Source organism: Amborella trichopoda, chromosome 12 (genome assembly GCF_054954075.1).
Source record: "Amborella trichopoda isolate Santa Cruz 75 chromosome 12, AtrichopodaSantaCruz75HAP2 v2.0, whole genome shotgun sequence".
In the NCBI taxonomy this organism is placed as follows: Eukaryota; Viridiplantae; Streptophyta; class Magnoliopsida; order Amborellales; family Amborellaceae; genus Amborella; species Amborella trichopoda.
In genome coordinates this window covers 10,749,519-10,765,553 of record NC_142347.1, presented here as the reverse complement: position 1 = coordinate 10,765,553, position 16,035 = coordinate 10,749,519, and positions in this window count along the sequence as shown.

The window sequence follows — 16,035 nt, the reverse complement described above, 5'->3', positions numbered from 1 at the left end:
CAATGACACAACTTTCCACAGTGAGTGTGGCCTTGGAGTTTTTCTTTTTGACCTAAACAGTGAATGTGGCTTTGAGATTTTCTTTGGATGATGTTTTTCCTCCATCTCCCCATGACATCTCTCAATGATATTTTCCATCTCTTGTGATGCATCGATATTCTCTTTGGATGGCGCTCTTTTGGAAATAGAAGGCATATTTTTCATCTTTATATGATGTTGTCTTTGCTCTCTTGTTAAAACTGTTATTTGTGGCAAGGAGCATGGTGCATTGGCTCATATTTTGAGCCCACGTTTTCTTAAGAGGTTAAGGGTCAGAATTTCTAGTGTTCTCTTGTAAAGAAAAACACAACCTATTATTGCGATTTTAAGCATTTAAGCCACCGATACTTTGGTAAGTGTTGAGCTACGCACATTGGCAATCTCTAGAGAGAGAAACCATAATACTCATTGGGATCTTCGGGCGGTTCTGATTGAGACATCTTCTGTTCTTTATTTGTCATTGATACTCTTCAAGTTAGTTTTTCTAGTTTCCATTATCGCTTTATTATGGTAGATTCAGAACCTAACCCTCGCATGAAACTTACTGCTGTTCCTTTGAACGGACTTAAGTATCTTGCTTGGTCTAAAGCCATTTCTCGTTCTCCCTTTGGAAAATCTAACCTTGAACACATAAATGGAAAAAAAAGCTCCAAGCAAGGATGATCCCTCATTTGAGGAATGACAATCCAATGATGATCTTGCAATATCATGGATCTTGAATTCTATGGAACCTAAACTTTTCATAAATCTTTTTTTTTTTTTTTTACTGAGAATGCCCAAGATTTGTGGAACTCCATTGAAGAAATGTATAGCCAACAAAAATAATGTCTCTCAGATTTTCCAACTAACACAAGAGATTTCTCAATCAAAACAAGGGGATAAAACAATTATTGAATATTTTATCACTCTTAAAAGCATGTGAGATGAGTTAGCACTGTACTCACCCACAACTACTAAACGTGGCAATCATTAAAACCTTGCTGAGCAAGACAAAATATTTCAATTTTTAGCCAACCTAATGAATGAATATGAATATATTAGGAGTCAAATCTTAATGACCACAAAATTATCTTTCTTTAGCAATGTCTGTGCTACTATTCAACGAAAGGAAACTAGAAAGAAAATCATGAATCTTGATTTCAAAACCTTTGAAGTAAGAATTGAGAAATTTGCGCTGGTTACAAATAATGAAAAGCATGAAACAAGAAAACATCAAGATAATGGTAGAGGTAGAGGCCCTAACAATGATTGCGGTGGTGGAAGGAGTTGTAGTAATAGAGGTCATCTTAAATGTGATCACTGCAACAATATAGGACATATGAAAAATAAGTTATAGGTACTATACTCATACTTAAGACCCACTAATGACAAGACACCCGACAGATCTACTGCTCAAACTGTAACTACTCAGACCCATCACTGCAACTGTAATCATTATCAGCTACCAAGTAACATATATAGTTCTTCCTCTGCACATGATCTTTTTTCCTCCTCCTAGAATGCAGGTAATCGTTATGGTTTCATATCTTCTTGTGACACATTTCCCTAGATAATAGGCTCAAAGGCCATAGATCATATGACTGGTAACTTATAGTGCGTATCAAACTTAAAAAACAATGGAAATATGAACTTTGTGTCTATTGCCATTGTTTATTTGATTCTTGCTTATAGTTTTGGTAAGACCAATTTTTTTCTAAGTCTCATAACTCTAAAGTTCTCTTTATGTGTTCTTCTCCCCCTAACTTGATGTTTTTTTAATAGAATTACTTAGAGCATGAACTGCAGTTCTATTTTTTTATCGCAACTCTGTGTACTTTAAGTACCGAACCACGGGAATGAAGATTGGTGACGAAAAACGGTCTAATTGGATATACCTATTTAATAAGTAGAATAAGGCATTGATTGCCAATTGAGATAATTTTGATATCAATAAATTATGGCATTGGAGATTTAGACACCCTTCAGATAAAGTTCTGAAAATTTTAATGCCTTATTTATCTTTAAACTATCATTCTTGTGAAGTCTATAAATGCTCAAAACAAGCAAGACTTCATTTCCAATCTTCTATGCATGTTTTGTAGAAACCCTTTTAATTGACATATTCCGATGAGTGGGGACCAGCCCCAATTGATTCTTATACTAGCTTTAAATATTTTGTTATTTTTGTTGATGAATGATCTCTTTCTACGGGTGTATTTATTAAAATAAAAACAAAAGTGTTTTCTATATTTCGATAATGCTAAGATTAGAATTCTGTGAACTGATAATGGCACAGAGTATTTAAACAAAGTTTTTTTTTAGCATTTACGTGATCTTGGCATTATACATCAAACATCCTGTGTTGGGGAACCTTAGCAAAATGGAATTGTTGAAAGAAAAAATAGATAACTTTTGGAAGCTACGAGGTGTTTGATGTTTCAGATTCATGTTCCAAAATTTTTTAGTCAGAAGCAATTTTAACTACTTGATATCTGATTACTATACTTCCAAGTAAAATTCTTAAGGACAAATCTTCCCTTGAATTTTTAAAAAATAGACAAATTAATTTGTGTCATTTGCATATTTTTTGGTGTGTCTCGTTTGTACATGTGGGTGAATACATCAGAGATAAACTTGATGAACATGTCAGTAGCTCTGTCATTTTTGGATAGTCCTCAATTAGAAAGTGATACAAATATTATGATCCCACAATGAAAAAAATGTGTGTTTCTAGGGATGTGAGTGATTTGGAAAATAGGACTCAAAGTGATTGTTATAGATGTCGTTTTCCCTTGCTTATTATTAGTGCTAGTGATGTGTCCAACATACCCAGAACAAGTAGTGACGATTATGCCAAAGCTGAAGATACCTCTGAAACTCACCAAGTTGGTTTAGAAGAAGAAGACTTCTTCATGGCTCCACCTGATTCCTTCTGGCGTAGGTCTTCTCATATCTTTCAACATTCCTCTAGGCTTCAAGAGTTTGTACTTACCATGTGGTTTTTTATCTTGCTCAAAATCATATTTTTTGTGAAAATATATCTTCATAGGAAACCAAAATAACCAAGAGATATATTTTCATAGGAACTATGATTTTAAACAAGATAAAAAACTGCATGATAAGTATAAAACTCTTGAAGCCTAGAGGAATGTTGAGAGATACGAGAAGACCTACGCAAGAAGGAATCAGGTGGAGCCATGACGTAGTCTTCTTCTTCTAAACCAACTTGGTGAGTTTTGGAGGTATCTTCGGCTTCGACTTGATCATCATGACTTGTTCCGGGTATGTTGGATACATCACTGACACTAATATATAGCAAAGGCAAATGACCTCTATAACACTCCTCTTGAGTCATATTTTCCAAATCCCTCACATCCCTAGAAACATGCATTTTTGTCATTACGGGATTATAATATTTGTATCACTTTCTAATAGAGGAGTATCCAAAAACGACACCTCTACTGACATTGTTATCAAGTTTATCTTTGTTGTATTCACCAACACGTACATACGAGACAAAAAAATATGCAAATAACACAAATCAGTTTGTGTATTTTTTTAAAACTTCAAGGGAAGATTTGTCCTTAAGAATTTTACTTGGAAGTCTATTAATCAGATAGCAAATAATTAAAATAGCTTCTGACAAAAACGTTTTGGAACATGCATCTGAAGCATCAAACACCTTGTAGTTTACAAAAGTTGTCTATTTTTCTTTCAACAACTCCATTTTGCTGAGGTGCCCCAACACATGATGCTTGATGTATAACACCAAGATCATGTAAATGCTCAGAAAAACTTTGTTTAAATACTCTGTGCCATTATCAGTTCACATAATTCTAATCTTAACATTATCGAAATATAGAAAACACTTTTGCTTTTATATCAATAAATACACCTGTAGAAAAAGACCATTTATCAATAAAAGTAACAAAATATTTAAAGCTAGTATAAGAATCAATTGGGGCTCGTCCCCACACATCGAAATATATCAATTAAAACTGTTTCTACAAAACATGCAAAGAAGATTAAAAATGAAGTCTTGTTTGTTTTGAGAATTTACAGACCTCACAAGAATGATAGTTTAAAGATAAATGAGGCATTACAATTTTCAATACTTTATCTAAAGGGTGTCTAAATCTCCAATGCCATAATTTGCTGATATCAAAATTATCTCAGTTGGAAATCAATGCTTTATTCTTCTTATTAAATAGGTATAACCCATTAGACAGTCTTCTATCACCAATCTTCCTTGTAGTGGCTCGGTCCTTAAAATACACAGTGTTGGGAGAAAAAAATAGCATTGCAGTTCATGCTCTAGTAATTCTATTAAAAAACATCAAGTTAGAGAGAAAAGACAACATAAAGAAAACTTTAGAGTTATGAGACTTAGAAAAAAATTGGTCTTACCAACACCATGAACAAGAATCAAATAACCATTGGCAATAGACACAAAGTTCATATTCCCATTGTTTTTTAAGTTTGATATGCACTATAAGTTACCAGTCATATGATATCTGGCTTTTAAGCCTATTATCTAAAGAAATGTGTCACAAGAAGACATGAAACCATAAGGATTACCTGTGTTCTGGGAGGAGGAAAAAATATCATGTGCAGAGGAAGAACCACTCATGTTAATTGGTTGTCGATAATGATCACAGTTGCAGTGATGGGTCTGAGTATTTACGGTCTTAGCAGTAGATCTGTCGGGTATCTTGTCATTAGTAGGTCTTAAGTATGAGTATAATACCCATAACCTATTTTTTATATGTCTTATGTTGTTGCAGTGATTACATCTAAGATGACCTCTATTACTGTGATACCTTCCACCACCGCAATCATTATTAGGGCCTCTACCTTTACCATTATCATGATGTTTTCTAGTTTCATACTTTTCATTATTTTGAAATTAGCATAAATTTCTCAATTCTTATTTCAAAGGTTTTGAAATCAAGATTCATGATTTTCTTTCTAGTTTATTAGTAGAACAGACATTGTTAAAAGAAAGTAATTCTGCGGTCATTAAGAATTGACTCCTAATATATTCATATTCATTCTTTAACCTGGCTAAAAAATGAAATATTTTGTCTTGCTCAACTTGTTTTTTAAGATTGCCAAGTAAGTAGGTGTGGGTGAGTACATTGCCAACTCATCTCACATACTCTTGAGAGTGCCAAGATATTTAGTAATTGTTTTATCCCCTTGTTTTGATTGGGAAATCTCCGGTTTTAGTTGGAAAATCCGAACGACATTATTTTGTTGGCTATACATTTCTTCAATGGAGTTCTATGAATATTGGGCATTCTTAGTGAAAGAAAAGATTTATGAAAGTTTACGTTCCATGAAAATCAAGATCCATGACATTGCAAAATCATCATTGGATTGTCATTCCTCAAACGAGGGATAATCCTTGCTTGGAGCCTTTTTTCCTATTTATGTGTCCCACTTTAGATTTTTCAGAAGGAGAATGAGAAATGGCTTTCGAAGAAGCAAGATAATTAAGTCCGTTCAAAGCAGCATGAGTACATTTCATGCTAGAGTTAGTTTCTGAATCTACCATAATAAAGAGATAATAGAAACCAGAAAATTTGACTTGAAGAGTAGCAATGACAAATAAAGAACATAAGATGTCTCAATTAGAACCAACCGAAGATCCCAATGAGTATTATGGTTTCTCTCTCTAGAAATTGCCAATGCGCGTAGATCAACACTGACCAAACTGGCGGTGGCTTAAATGCTCAAAATCGCAATAATAGGTTGTGTTTTTTTCATAAGATGAACACTAGAAATTCTGACCCAAAACCACTTAAGAAAACGTGGCCTCAAAATATGAGCCAATGCACCATGCCCCTTGCCACAAATAACAATTTTAACAAGAGAGCAAAGAAAACATCATATAAAGAGGAAGGAAGATGCCTTCTATTTCCAAGAGTGCACCGTCCAAAAAGAACATCAATGCATCACAAGAAAGCACCGTCACAAGAAATATTTTCGAGGGTTTAATGCATCACAAGAGATGCAAAACGTCATTGAGTGATGGCACCAGAAGAGGCAAATGATGTCATAGAGAGATGGAGGAAAAACATCATCCAAAGAAAATCTCCAAGTCACACTCACTGTTTGGGTCAAAAAGAAAAACTCCAAGGCCACACTCAATGCAGACAGATGTATCGTTGATCAACTGTAGGCTTTTCTACATATCTCAAGACTTCTACTCTAATACCATGTTGAGATTGCAATAAAAGAAATAGAAAAGAGAAAGAGAAATAGATCAACACAACATATATGTGTTTCAGCAGAAATAGAGAAGAGAAAGAGAAATAGATCGACAAAACATATACGTGTTTTAGCAATGGTGCCTGCATATACAGATGGTAAACCGGTCTCCCATTCATAGGGATTACTCTACCAAAGATTTATAAAGATACATTTTTTATTTTTAAAAACACATCTCATTACAAATGTAATCCCATAAAATAGAAAACTTTATATCTTGTAATCCCACAAGATAGGAAAGTCAATATCATGATGTTATAACTGTCACCAAGGCTAAACCACCTTAAGGCAATGTTTTCACAAAGCTTTGTTGAAGAATCCCTTTTATGGCATCAAGAACTCATGAAGGACCTTTTATGTATCACTTTCAATGAAATGTTTCGACACTTTCACATTATTGTGGGGCTAAAGTGACCCATAACATTCATGGGGAATCATTTTCTTATTACATCACCAGGTTCTAAGATGCTACTTCAAGGGTCAATGAGGTGATGTTCCCCAAACCTTCAAAGATTAACATGGTGGTAGAGAATGCCTCTCCAGAGTATAAGACTCTCTTCACTCATGGAGCTCCACTTTTCTCTATCAAGTCTATGTTAGATAGTGTGGTTCTATTTGAGACTACCTAAAACATTGCAACAAGCTAGGAAAGGCGAGGAAGGAAATGGTGAGCATTACCTGGGACATGGGAAGTGTGAGCACTTAGCGAGGAATGATGCTACCTAGGACATGGTGAGCAATAAGGTTTAATAGATAATTATTTTGATCTTTGTGGATTATATTACTCCATTATATGCTATGTGCTCCTAGGACGAGAAGGAGCCTACTCTCAGTGTCTACATCCTTTCAATAGGACATTCAGTTTCTTACTTGAAGGAATAATAGTTTAGATAAATCTTATGTCATTGCTCGTTTTAATTGGTTTTCTTGTAGGTAAATTGTTTTGTTTTGGACCTAAAAGGATTCTTATTGCACTCCATTATTCTACATACTCTTCTATTTTATTATGATTTTATGGTTTCTTCATTGTAGAATGCTAGATAGGATCATCTTATTAAATATTGGATTCCTAGAAGAGCTTTGGGGATTGTTAACTTAAAGTAAACTAGATATGACAAAACTGGACTAAATGGAAAGCATCCACTAGAAACCCTACCCTAAGGCATAGAGACCAATAAGAATTATTACACATTATTTATCTTTGGAAAACATTTATACAAAGTTGCAACCTTAAAATGTAAAATTAAGGTGCACCTAAAAAATCCATCGTAAAAAGTTGTTTGGATGTCAGCAAACCTTCTAATCGATCATCTCGATATCGAGATGTATGAATATGAAAAGAAAATAAGATTTCAAGTCCTAAAAATAGTGCATCTTGCAACACATTATCTGAACCGTCTATTTTCAAAATTTTCAAATGTTTATGGATCTACTTGATTTGAATCATTTATAGAAATAAAAGTACATTCCGAAGCCATCCTAAGAATTTTGACACAAAAATTATATTTGTGATAAAATTTGGGGGCGAGCCTTAATTTGATTGTTTATATAGAGTGAGACCATTTACCTTTAGTATAAGGTGAGACATTAATCATGAGCATTGGATGTGAAATTTGGTGGTTGCAATTATTCTATTGACCAAGCTCAAATTTCAAAAGATATTTTCTCAGACTTTGCGACACATCCAAGCTATCAAGCTTCACATCGGATGATTGTAAGTAATTGTGACCTCCTTGTATTAAAGGTAAATGGTCTCATTGTATATAATCCCATATATATATATATATATATAGAGACTACTATCAGGAAAACGAAAACGAAATTAGCACAAAGTTCGAGTCTATGTATACTCTACATCCGTAGTGTTACGTTGTAGTCTATGTATACTCAAGGCATTCAATGATCATGTAGAGAGAGAGAGAGAGAGAGAGAGAGAGAGAGACTAGCACAAAGATCAAGTCTACTTACACTCCAGGGTAAACATCTTATTTCCATTTGTTTGATCCAAAATTTAAAATATACACTCTTTTCATTCTAATGAACAATCACAAAAAAAGAAAAAATTGAAAACACAACCTAGAAAGTATTTTTTTAGCTTAATTAACATACGCCATTCATTTTGGTGAGATGCTTAGATCTAGGCCTTAGTAGGATTTTTTTCATTTCCAATTTTTTTGGATGGCTTTATTATCATTGCAAGAACAATGTTAAAAAGAAAAAAATGATTTTGAGTTTATAAAGGCTAAGATCTTGAAATTCACAAAATGAACGGTCTAGATTCATTTTTGGAGGGGACTCATTTTGACCATATCTAGGGTACAAATTGAACCTTTTTTTTATTAGGGGATTGATTATTGAGATGAAGAGAGTGTGTGTGCAAAATTTGAGGTCATACAAATACCACAAACATGGTTTTCTAGAAGTGTCGTTGCATTGGATCATTGTTCTCTCTTTATATATATATATATATATATATATATATATATATATCACGCCTATAGGAAAAAATGAATAGTGATTTCGCCTACCCTCATCACCGTCCAAAGCTCATCGTACGATCACGATTGTCCGGTAGTGTTCATTTTTTATTTATTTTTATACAAATCGAAATGATCTGAAATTTGAAAGATGTGTTCATAAAAAATAGGCAAATTTACGAAAAAATATCAAAAAATTAGTTTACATGAAAAAATTGATCAAAAGACCCCCAAAATATTTTGGAGGTAATTTGATCAATTATTTTTCACGAATTATTTATTTTTTTTTTTTATTTGGTGCGCCTCACTAATATATACAAACTGTCAAAATATATAAGAAAAATCTTCCCACTACCTATAGGCGAAAATGAACAGTGATTTTGCCTACCCTCATCACCGTTCAAAGTTCATCGCATGGTCACGATTGTCTAGTAGTATTTCATTTTTTATTTTTATTTTTATTTTTACAAATTAAAATGATCTAAAATTTGGAGTGTACGGACATCTTAGTGATGCGCACCTAATAAAAATATAAAAAAAAAATTCGCAAAAACAATATTGATCAAAATAGACCCAAAACTTTTCGAGGGTATTTTTGGTCAATTTTTTCATGTAAAATATTGTTTTGATATTTTTTTGTAGATTCGCCTATTTTTTATGAACACATGAGCCAAATTTCAAGTTATTTCGATTTTTAAAAAAAAACTGAAAAGTAAAACACTACCTGATAATCTAGACTGTGCGATGAATTTTGGACGGTGATGAGGGTATGCGAAATCACTGTTCATTTTCACCTATAGACGTTTTATAGTATATATATATATATATATATATATATATATATATATATATATATATATATATATATATATATATATATATATATATATATATATATATATATATATATATATATATATATATGAAAAAGTTTATATAAGGTTGAAACCTTAAAATGTAGAATTACATATGCACCTCAAAAATCCATCGAAAAAGGTTGTTTTAATGTTGAAAAACCCTGTAATTGATCATGTCGACAAAAGAAAAAGATTTTAAGTCCCAGAAATGGTGCATTTTGCAGCACAATATCTAGATCGTCTATTTTTAAGATTTTCATATCATAGATCTACTTGATTTTAATCATTTTTAGAGTTTAAAATTTTATAATTAGATATGAAAATAGATTTTTGGATAATCCTAAGGATGCTTTACACCAAAATTACACATTACAATAAAATTTGAAGGAGCGCCTTAATTGGATTCGTTAAGGTTGCAACCTTATAGAAATCACACACACACACACACACACACACACACACACACACACACACACACACACACACACACACACATATATATATATATATATATATATATATATATATATATATATATATATATATATATATGCAATGATTTCATGCAACGGTTGCATTATAGTATAATGCAACAACACTTCTAGAAAACCATGTTTGTGGTATTTTTATGACCCAAAATTTTTCACACACACTCTTTTCATCTCAATAATCAATTCCCTTCAAAAAAAAAGTTCAATTTGAACTCTAGATATGGTCAAAATAAGTCCCTTCCAACAACGATCTAGACCATTCATTTCAAGACCTTAACCTTTACAAACTCAAAATCATTTTTTCCTTTTTTAACATTATTCATCTAATGATAGTAAAGCTAACTAAAAAAAATAAAAAATAAAAAATCATTCTAAGGCCTAGATTTAAGCATCTTATGGGACAGTCTATATTAATTGGGCTAAAAAAAACACTCTCTAGGTTTCATTTTCAATTTTTTCTTTTTCGTGATTATTCATTAAAATGAAAATAATGTATATTTCAAATTTTGGATCAAATAAATGGCCTTAATATAGTTTTTGAAAGTTGTTTCATATTACTATGATACCACCTTTGCATGAAATCACGGCCCATATATATATAGGAAAGCTTTCTATGCTCCCCCTACAACATAGAAGTTCTATGTTCCTCCTACCATCCAGCCATCTATTTTTTATCAAGAGAGCCACTCACCGTTTGATCTTAGATCCGACGTCTCAAAGTATTTTATTTTTTGTTTTTCTAATATAAATTTTTTGAATATGAAATTTGGTACTCATTGGAGTGTACTTATAAAAAATATTAACAATAATTTTTCGATAAAAAATAATGACCAAAATACGCCTTAAAAATTTTAAGGGTATTTTAGTCATTTTTTTTTATTAAAAATATTTTTTTTATATTTTTCGTTAGTGCGAGTTTAATATAGGAATAGACATCCAAAATTTGGTGTCAAAATAGTTTATAAAAAAAAAAAATTAAAAATAAAATAGTGTAGATATATGACATTGTGATTGAGGCAATCTTAGCTCTTCATTAAAAAATGGACGGTTGGATAAAGAGAACATAGAACTTCTATTTTGTTAGAAGAACTTGAAAAGCTTTTCCTATATATATATATATATATATATATATATATATATATATATATATATATATATATATATATATATATATATATATATATATATATGAAAAAGTTATTGCCATAATATCAGCTTAATGGCCCACTTTCAATCTTTACATAACTGACCGTAGCGTGTATGTATACTGTCAGCCTTTGTTGGTAGGCATTGGGTGGTATTTGGGATTTTTGTGGTGCATTTGCTTTTCCCAAAGATATTGGTGCGCACATGATTTTATGTTTATTACATTTATGTCCCTAGATATACTTCCTTCTTTAACAAAAAAATAATAATAATAATAAATAAAGAAAAAATGGAAGTCTCTCCATGTACGTAGGATGATCATGCGACTTGTTCGTGCAACACATAGGAGCGTGTCAATGGCTTACGTATATAGTGACGACGTAACTATATCTGAACAGAACAATGGGGGCTCTTTACGGGGTTAAAATTCACCTCCCACCATTATTTGTAAGAACCCGGTGGCGGAGTTTAGGTAGGGGTGGCACCGGGTCGGGTTTGGTTGGATCCGGATCCGATTGGGTCCATACTAGGCTTGAACCCAAACCTGACCTGGTTTAGGTCGAAGTCATTTGGACCTAGACTCAATGTGCCTGGTCCAAAAATGTGGACACGGACTTGGGCCCAGTTTGGGTCAACCCGCTAATCCAATTACCCCCCTTGAAATTAGGTACCATATTTGTGTCCCCCGAGGTAAATAATGTAACATTCAATGGTCAAAATCTAATTTTGTTTTTCATTTTTTATTTTTATTTAATTGTTATATTTATCTAAATTTTAAAGTATGAATTATTTATATAAGGAGAATAAAATGAAAATTGTTATAGAATATTTTAAAGAAGAAAGACCAAAATATTCCTAATGTATTTTGGTCAATATTTTGTATAGAAAATAATTTTATTTGGACCTTTTTATACAAGTAATTTGTACTCTAAATTTCAGATTAATATAATTTAAATAAAAATAAAAAATAAATTTAACCCTTGGATGGGGCTAGGTTCAATCTCAACCGTTGAAAGGAACTTGTACGTCCTTCGAAAGATCCACATGCTATATAGTATAGATGCTGTACCATCCCTTTGATTATTTCCCCATGCACCTGGCATCCATTCCATTTTTTGAGCTAAAGCATGATGAACTTAGGGTTGGGCCGGGGCTTTCATCAGTCGGGGCAAACGTCAATAATGAGATCCAACATAGGATTAGGATGAACGTGGTGGGCCTTAGTATTTTTGGTGGGGTCATGCTACATACACACACACACACACACATATATATATATATATATATATATATATATATATATATATATATATATATATATATAAAAGAAAAGTCTTCCCAACGTCTATAGGCAGAAATGAACAATGATTTCGACATGTTCATCACCGTTCAAAGTTCATCACACGGTCACGATTGTCTGGTAGTATTTCATTTTTTTTTTCTTCTACAAATCGGAATGATTTGAAATTTGGAGCGTGTGTACATCTTAGTGATGCGCAGCTAATAAAAATATAAAAAAAATAATTCGAGATATGTTTTTGACCAAAATACCCCTGAAATGTTTTGGGGATATTTTGGCCAATTTAATTCATGGAAAATATCTTTTTGGATAGTTTTCATAGATTCGCTTATTTTTTTATGAACACACACTCTAAATTTCAGATCATTCTGATTTATAGAAAAAAGAAAAAAGAAAAATGAAACACTACTGGATAATTGACAATCGTGACTGCGTGATGAACTTTGGACGGTGATGAAAGTAGGCAAAATCACTGTTTATTTTCATTTATAAGCATTTTGTAGTATATATATATATATATATATATATATATATATATATATATATATATATATATATTCCTTGAATTATATTGCGAGTGGACACCCAAAGAATCCAAAAATATTTTAGTAGAGAAGGATGATTCAACTTTGATTAGTGGTCCATTATTGAATGATGGATTGGGATGTTTTTGATGCATTATGAAACCATACATTGAATTGGGGCCACCATAATTGTCACTCCCAAATAGAAAAGAAAGGCACAATTAACAACAACTACTAAACCCTGACATGCCCACTAGACATATGCCTAAATGACACCCTGCCCAATTCATGAAATATCTCACTTCCCTCTGGGTCTTCATGCCCTTTATTGTGGAATGGAATTGTGTCATCAATGGGCCACATGGGTTTAAGTTTGAAATATTCGTCTCAACCACTATGTCATTTTCTCGAGACCTATCAATTTCCAGCTTAAGTTTTTTTGGTTGTTAGAATTTGAACTGTCTGATTTTTTCTATGATTCAAGCCTCTAATCCCATGGGGTGCCCTATTTTTTCTACAGTGATTCAAGCCTCTAATGCCATGGGTAAATTTACACATGCGTGGGGTTTGTATAAGGTAGTCATCTTATACTATACAAGTGAGGTGCACCTCAAAATTTGTTGGAACATGTAGTTTTAGGATTAGAAACTTTATGATGGCTTGAAAATCTATGTTCAATCCAATTCCAAAAATAGTGCAAATCAAGTAGATCTATCAACATTTGAAGATGTTGAAAATATATCGGATAATTTTTTACAAGATATATTATTTTTAGGACTTGAAATTCTTTTTTTCTTATATATATATATTTGTACATTTTGAGGCCGAGATAATCGATATGAAGGTTTTCCAACTTCAATGCACTCTTTTCTATGGGAGTTTTGAGTGCTTCTTACTTCTATAGAATAAGGTAAGAACGTTATTTAAATCTTTTCCTTCCCATATTGTGGAAAGGAAATAATGATAAACTATCACATGAACAGAGAATTTTATATAGGAATTGAGAAAAGCCGTATTACTACACGGTCCATAGTATACCATGGAAAAAGTTTATGTAAGGTGGTAATATAAGTAACGTACACCTAAAACACCCACTAAAGAAGGTTGTTCCTATACTGGAAAACTCTCAAATCAGTCATTTTGACCTCGAGATTCATAGAAAAGTAAAAAAAAAAATCTTCAGCCTTTAAAATAGTTCATCTTCCAATACATTATATAGACCATCAATTTTCAAGTGCTTATAGATCTGCTTGATTTTCACTATTTCTGGATCTTTACATTTCAAAATTGGGGGCAACAATAGATTTTCATAACATCACAAGGCTTTGCGGCACGGAATCTGCATTTTCGGCATAATTTTGAGGTGCACCTTATTTCAATAGTATAAGGTTGATACCTTATACAAACCTCACCCTTATATTATTTTGAAGTTCTACTTTTTCAAGTTTTTTGAATTTCTAGTATATTCCTTATAAGGCTAACATTCAAACTAAACACAAAAATAATGATATACTTGGGCAGTTCAACAGTTGGATTCTGTAACTACCAACTCAGTGTTTCGTTTTTTTTGTTTTTATTGAAGACGATCATTCAAACAAGTCAATTTATTTGTGTTTTGGATGGTTTGAAAGTTGGAAGTTCAAAACCTCCAAACATATATCATGGGCAGTTCCAAAGATGAACTTTCAAACCTCCTAAATACATTTTTTTTTTTTTTTTAATCTTAGCTGTTTGAAAGTTAGACTATTAAAATAATGTTAAATACCTTAACATCATCATCATCCGAGCATTGTTCCAACTATTTATAGGAACTTTTTTAGAGGTGCATATGACATACGATGCTATAGGTGTAGCAAATAGGGAATTAACCAAATATTATCCAATAATCGTGTATAACAAATGTATCTTCCCTTTTTCAATGGAAAATCATTCCATGGATTAGGGGATGCATTTCTGCATTTACGTCCCTTAAGACATAAATCATCCTTTTTAAGATGGATGCAAATGGCTGGTCTATCTAAAAGAGAAATGATCATATAGGACCCACTCTTATTCATGTGTGTAGGACTTCAAAGGATCACCATTAAATTTGGCACAGATCTCTAAAAAAATCAAATCTGACACCCATATGATACTTTTTTAGGGATCCATGCCAAATTTAATGATAATCCTTTGAAGTCCTACACATAGGTGGAGGAAGGTCCTATAGGATCATTACTCTTTCACATTCATGATCTTCATGTTAGAGATTATATGTTCCTTAAAATTTGGATCCAAATATCCATCTCCAAAGAATATATTTAAGAGGGGACTAATTGCTACATGTGAATCCTAGGACTCATACAAAACGGTGTCCTTTTTCAATTGCATTATTAAAGTTAACTCACCTAAAAAGCCCTAAAGGCCTATGATTAGGACCTCACATTGTTTTTTTTTTTATGGGTAATTGACCCCACATGTTAGTAATGGAAGATAAGCAAACTAGCTAATGTAAGATACTTGGACTCCTCAGATTAGGAAGCCACATTGTAATTAACATAAGATAAGCAAATTAGCTAATGTAAGAAACCATAAAATCCTATGACTAAGAACACACATTGTTATTGATGGAAGATTAGCAAATTAGCCATAGGGCAGGCAATGGGCAAGGGGCCCAGCCCAGCCTTGCCTAGAAAAAGGAGATCTTGGGCCCTGAATTGTGGCCCAAGGGCCTGCGTCGCCTCGGTTATCTCGACATGACTCTTTTTTTTTATTTTTTTTTATTTTTTTAATTTTCTTCAAGTTTTTGGCCCGGCCCTGACAAGGCCAAACCTTGGTCGGCCCGACTCCTTTTTTTTCTTTTTTATTTATTTTCCTTCAATTTTTTTGCCTAGGTCAGCCCAGCCGTGACAAAACCAAACCTTGGCCAGCCCGACTCTCTTTTTTTTCTTTTTTTCTTTTTTTCTTTTT